The following is a 6,946-nucleotide window of genomic DNA, read 5'->3' on the forward strand; positions in this document are numbered from 1 at the left end:
ACCACCATTATAAAATTAACTCAAATGTCATTCAGCTTCTAGGCATATTTATTGCTGATAAAACATTTTTTTTTTTTTTTGTAATTGGAAAGTATGATTTATTAAAAATTAATAAATCTAAATGCAAATGTCACCATTCTAAACCATAATATGAGAAGTTTTAATACATAGATACATGCATGATTTTGTATATGTATATAACCGTATATTATAGCATACAGCACACATACGTAGTTATATATATTATATATAAATTGTATATGGTAAATTAGTCATTTTTTTTTTGTTTGTTTGTTTGTTTTTTTTTGTTTTTTTTTGTTTTTTTTTTTTTTGTGAGGGCATCTCTCATATTTATTGATCAAATGGTTGTTAACAACAATAAAATTCAGTATAGGGGGGTCAATGCTCAATGTACAATCATTAATCCATCTCAAGCCTAATTCTCGTCAGTCTCCAATCTTCTGAAGCATAACGAACAAGTTCTTACATGGTGAACGAATTCTTACAGAGTGAATAAATTCTTACATGGTGAACAGTACAAGGGCAGTCATCACAGAAACTTTCGGTTTTGATCATGCAATATGACCTATAAACCATCAGGTCAAATATGAATATTCATTTGATTTTTGTACTTGATTTATATGTTGATCCCACATTTCTCCTATTATTATTATTATTTTTATTTTTAATAAAATGCTGAAGTGGTAGGTAGATGCAAGATAAAGGTAGAAAACATAGTTTAGTGCTGTAAGAAGGCAAATGTAGATGATCAGATGATCAGGTGTGTGCCTATGGACTAAGTATTAATCCAGGCTAGACAAGGGCAGCAAGACATCCACGGATGCAGAAGATTTCTCTCAAAACAGGGGGGGTGAGGTTCTGAGCCTCACCTCTGTTGATCCCCAAATTCTCACCTGATGGCCCCCCTGCGACTGTGCCTGTCTTAGGTTGTTCCTCCCATGAGGAATCTTACCCGTCTCTGGCTAACCAGTCATCTTCCGGGGCCATACAGGGAAATGTAAAGTTGGTAAGTGAGAGAGAAGCCATATTGTTTGCAAAGGTTAGCTTTTTACTTCTTTGCAGATTTATGCCCTGTGGCTTCTATGCCCAGCACTTGTCTCGAGGTATCTTTACCACCTGGAGGAATTATGATACTCGGTAAATTCGATATGAGGCACGAATTCTATTTAAAGTTTGTAATTAGGAAGGAAGAAGAAAAGCTATAGATGTAGCATATGAAGGAAACTTGGGAGGATTGATTATTTCTTTGACATATCTTCTTGTATAGTACCTTAAGTATGTATAGGTTTTAAACTACTAACTAATTTGCACACACATATTAACATAATAGGAATATGGTGACATAAACAAAGCAAATCTATAATTACCAGCCATCTCCAGTGAAGCCAAGAAAACCATTTAGGCACCCTAGGCATTTGTGAAAATTTATCTATGATATGATGGATATTTTCCAACTGTACTTGAACCATCAGACAAATTAAAGCAGCCCATTTCTGGGATCTGTTCACATCCCATATGTTCTTTTAACCATAGATAGTCTATAGTCATGAGATTTTGGGGTGCTACAACTTGCACCCCTCCCAACTCCTGGTTGAGTTCCAACAGTACAGATCCAGTCAAATTCGTTGTCTCACTGTATGCACATGCCAGCCTAGACATCTCCCTCCTCCTTCTTATGGCAAGTCCAGGAGATGGTGGGCTGGATGCAGCCACAACCGCAGCATCGTCCGGATCCCTGTGGAGGCTTTTTGATGATCATCCCCCGGCACGAGTCCTCCAGAGAGTGCTGATGCCGGAAGCTCCTCCTCATATCGTATCTTAGTTCATTTTCTGGGTATCCAAGCTAGGCCTTGATCTTCTGCGTAGAAACAAACAGACCCTTTGCCCACACTTTGACATGCCCTCTATACCACTGTGCAGAACTCATTGGAGGTCAGCACACAGTAACTGCTTTTTTTTTTTTTTTTTTTAATTAAGAGAAAGGAATATTATCAGAAAAGAGTACCTCCATAGCTGATCATCTGACACCCTTTAAGTGATCAACATTAAGGATATTTAAAGCATGCGTTGATCTTTGATTTACCAATAGTTTTATCCTGTTAAGGAGTAATCCCCCTTTTCTTTCTTTCTTTCTTTCTTTTTTTTAAAATTTTTAATCTACACTTACCTGAAGAATACTATGTTTACTATGCTCTCCCCTATATCAGGTCCCCCCTAACAACCACATTACGGTTACTGTCCATCAGCTTAGCAAAATGTTGTAGAGTCACTACTTGTCCTCTCTGTGTTGTGCAGCCCACCCTCCCCTATCTCCCTCCCCCCCATGCATGCTAATCTTAATACCCCCCTTCTTCTTCCCCCCCCTTATCCCTCCCTGCCCACCCATCCTCCCCAGTTCCTTTCCCTTTGGTACCTGTTAGTCCATTTTTGGGTTCTGTAATTCTGCTGCTGTTTTGTTCCTTCAGTTTTTCCTTTGTTCCTATACTCCTCAGATGAGTGAAATCATTTGGTATTTCTCTTTCTCCGCTTGGCTTATTTCACTGAGCATAATACTCTCCAGCTCCATCCATGTTGCTACAAATGGTTGGATTTTTCCACTTCTTATGGCTGAGTAGTATTCCATTGTGTATATGTACCACATCTTCTTTATCCATTCATCTACAGATGGACATTTAGGTTGCTTCCAATTCTTGGCTATTGTAAATAGTGCTGCGATAAACATAGGAGTGCATCTGTCTTTCTCAAACTTGATTGCTGCGTTCTTAGGGTAAATTCCTAGGAGTGGAATTCCTGGGTCAAATGGTAGGTCTGTTTTGAGCATTTTGATGCACCTCCATACTGCTTTCCACAATGGTTGAACTAATTTACATTCCCACCAGCAGTGTAGGAGGGTTCCCCTTTCTCCACAGCCTCGCCAACATTTGTTGTTGTTTGTCTTTTGGATGGCAGCTATCCTTACTGGTGTGAGGTGATACCTCATTGTAGTTTTAATTTGCATTTCTCTGACAATTAGCGATGTGGAGCATCCTTTCATGTGTCTCTTGGCCATCTGTATTTCTTTTTTGGAGAACTGTCTGTTCAGTTCCTCTGCCCATTTTTTAATTGGGTTATTTGTTTTTTGTTTGTTGAGGCGTGTGAGCTCTTTATATATTCTGGACGTCAAGCCTTTATCAGATCTGTCATTTTCAAATATATTCTCCCATACTGTAGGGTTCCTTTTTGTTCTATTGATGGTGTCTTTCGCTGTACAGAAGCTTTTCAGCTTAATGTAGTCCCACTTGCTCATTTTTGCTGTTGTTTTCCTTGCCCGGGGAGATATGTTCAAGAAGAGATCACTCATGTTTATGTCTAAGAGGTTTTTGCCTATGTTTTTTTCCAAGAGTTTAATGGTTTCGTGACTTACATTCAGGTCTTTGATCCATTTTGAGTTTACCTTTGTATATGGGGTTAGACAATGGTCCAGTTTCATTCTCCTACATGTAGCTGTCCAGTTTTGCCAGCACCATCTGTTGAAGAGACTGTCATTTTGCCATTGTATGTCCATGGCTCCTTTATCAAATATTAATTGACCATATATGTTTGGGTTAATTTCTGGGGTCTCTAATCTGTTCCACTGGTCTGTGGCTCTGTTCTTGTGCCAGTACCAAATTGTCTTGATTACTATGGCTTTGTAGTAGAGCTTGAAGTTGGGGAGTGAGATCCCCCCTACTTTATTCTTCTTTTTCAGGATTGCTTTGGCTATTCGGGGTCTTTGGTGTTTCCATATGAATTTTTGAATTATTTGTTCCAATTCATTGAAGAATGTTGCTGGTAATTTGAGAGGGATTGCATCAAATTTGTATATTGCTTTCGGCAGGATGGCCATTTTGACGATATTAATTCTTCCTAGCCATGAGCATGGGATGAGTTTCCATTTATTAGTGTCCCCTTTAATTTCTCTTAAGAGTGACTTGTAGTTTTCAGAGTATAAGTCTTTCACTTCCTTGGTTAGGTTTATTCCTAGGTATTTTATTCTTTTTGATGCAATGGTGAATGGAATTGTTTTCCTGATTTCTCTTTCTATTGATTCGTTGTTAGTGTATAGGAAAGCTACAGATTTCTGTGTGTTGATTTTGTATCCTGCAACTTTGCTGTATTCCGATATCAGTTCTAGTAGTTTTGGAGTGGAGTCTTTAGGGTTTTTTATGTACAGTATCATATCATCTGCAAATAGTGACAGTTTAACTTCTTCTTTACCAATCTGGATTCCTTGTATTTCTTTGTTTTGTCTGATTGCCGTGGCTAGGACCTCCAGTACTATGTTAAATAACAGTGGGGAGAGTGGGCATCCCTGTCTGGTTCCCGATCTCAGTGGAAATGCTTTCAGCTTCTCGCTGTTCAGTATAATGCTGGCTGTGGGTTTATCATATATGGCCTTTATTATGTTGAGGTACTTGCCCTCTATTCCCATTTTGCTGAGAGTTTTTATCATGAATGGATGTTGAATTTTGTCAAATGCTTTTTCAGCATCTATGGAGATGATCATGTGGTTTTTGTCTTTCTTTTTGTTGATGTGGTGGATGATGTTGATGGATTTTCGAATGTTGTACCATCCTTGCATCCCTGGGATGAACCCCACTTGGTCATGGTGTATGATCCTTTTGATATACTGTTGAATTCTGTTTGCTAATATTTTATTGAGTATTTTTGCATCTACGTTCATCAGGGATATTGGTCTGTAATTTTCTTTTTTGGTGGGGTCTTTGCCTGGTTTTGGTATTAGGGTGATGTTGGCTTCATAGAATGAGTTTGGGAGTATTCCCTCTTCTTCTATTTTGTGGAACACTTTAAGGAGAATGGGTATTATGTCTTCTCTGTGTGTCTGATAAAATTCCGAGGTAAATCCGTCCGGCCCCGGGGTTTTGTTCTTGGGTAGTTTTTTGATTACTGTTTCAATTTCTTTGCTTGTAATTGGTTTGTTTAACTTTTGTGTTTCTTCCTTGGTCAGTCTTGGGAGGTTGTATTTTTCTAGGAAGTTGTCCATTTCTTCTAGGTTTTCCAGCTTGTTGGCATATAGGTTTTCATAGTAGTCTTTAATAATTCTTTGTATTTCTGTGGAGTCTGTCGTGATTTTTCCATTCTCATTTCTGATTATGTTGATTTGTGTTGACTCTCTTTTTCTCTTAATAAGTTGGGCTAGAGGCTTATCTATTTTGTTTATTTTCTCAAAGAACCAGCTCTTGGTTTCGTTGATTTTTGCTATTGTTTTATTCTTCTCAATTTTGTTTATTTCTTCTCTGATCTTTATTATGTCCCTCCTTCTGCTGACTTTAGGCCTCATTTGTTCTTCTTTTTCCAGTTTTAATAATTGTGATGTTAGACTATTCATTTGGGATTGTTCTTCCTTCTTCAAGTGTGCCTGGATTGCTATATACTTTCCTCTTAAGACTGCTTTCGCTGCATCCCACAGAAGTTGGGGCTTAGTGTTGTTGTTGTCATTTGTTTCTATATATTCCTTGATCTCTATTTTGATTTGTTCATTGATCCATTGATTATTTAGTAGCATGTTGTTAAGCCTCCATGTGTTTGTGAGCCTTTTTGTTTTCTTTGTAGAATTTATTTCTACTTTCATACCTTTGTGGTCTGAAAAATTGGTTGGTAGAATTTCAATATTGTGGAATTTACTGAGGCTCTTTTTGTGAGCTAGTATGTGGTCTATTCTGGAGAATGTTCCATGTGCACTTGAGAAGAATGTATATCCTGTTGCTTTTGGATGTAAAGTTCTATAGATGTCTATTAGGTCCATCTGTTCTAGTGTGTTGTTCAGTGCCTGTGTGTCTTTACTTATTTTCTGCCCGGTGGATCTATCCTTTGGGGTGAGTGGTGTGTTGAAGTCTCCTACAATGAATGCATTGCAGTCTATTTCCCTCTTTAGTTCTGTTAGTATTTGCTTCACATATGCTGGTGCTCCTGTATTGGGTGCATATATATTTAGAATGATTATACCCTCTTGTTGGACTAAGCCCTTTATCATTATGTAGTGGCCTTCTTTATCTCTTGTTACTTTCTTTGTTTTGAAGTCTATTTTGTCTGATATTAGTACTGCAACCCCTGCTTTCTTCTCACTGTTGTTTGCCTGAAATATGTTTTTCCATCCCTTGACTTTTAGTCTATGCTTATCTTTGGGTTTAAGGTGAGTTTCTTGTAAGCAGCATATAGATGGGTCTTGCTTTTTTATCCATTCTATTACTCTATGTCTTTTGATTGGTGCATTAAGTCCATTTACATTTAGGGTGACTATTGAGAGATATGTACTTATTGCCATTGCAGGCTTTAGATTCGTGGTTACCAAAGGTTCAAGGTTAGCTTCTTTAGTATCTTACTGCCTAACTTAGCTCGCTTATTGAGCTGTTATATACACTGTCTGGAGAGTCTTTTCTTCTCTCCCTTCTTATTCCTCCTCCTCCATTCTTCATATGTTGTGTGTTTTGTTCTGTGCTCTTTTTAGGGGTGCTCCCATCTAGAGCAGTCCCTGTAGGATGCCCTGTAGAGGTGGTTTGTGGGAAGCAAATTCCCTCAGCTTTTGCTTGTCTGGGAATTGTTTGATCCCACCATCATATTTAAATGATAGTCGTGCTGGATACAGTATCCTTGGTTCAAGGCCCTTCTGTTTCATTGCATTAAGTATATCATGCCATTCTCTTCTGGCCTGTAGGGTTTCTGTTGAGAAGTCTGATGTTAGCCTGATTGGTTTTCCTTTATAGGTGACCTTTTTCTCTCTAGCTGCCTTTAAAACTCTTTCCTTGTCCTTGATCCTTGCCATTTTAATTATTATGTGTCTTGGTGTTGTCCTCCTTGGATCCTTTCTGTTGGGGGTTCTGTATAATTCCATGGTCTGTTCGATTATTTCCTCCCCCAGTTTGGGGAAGTTTTCAGCAATTATTTC

Source organism: Manis javanica, chromosome 1 (assembly GCF_040802235.1).
Source record: "Manis javanica isolate MJ-LG chromosome 1, MJ_LKY, whole genome shotgun sequence".
Classification (NCBI taxonomy): Eukaryota; Metazoa; Chordata; class Mammalia; order Pholidota; family Manidae; genus Manis; species Manis javanica.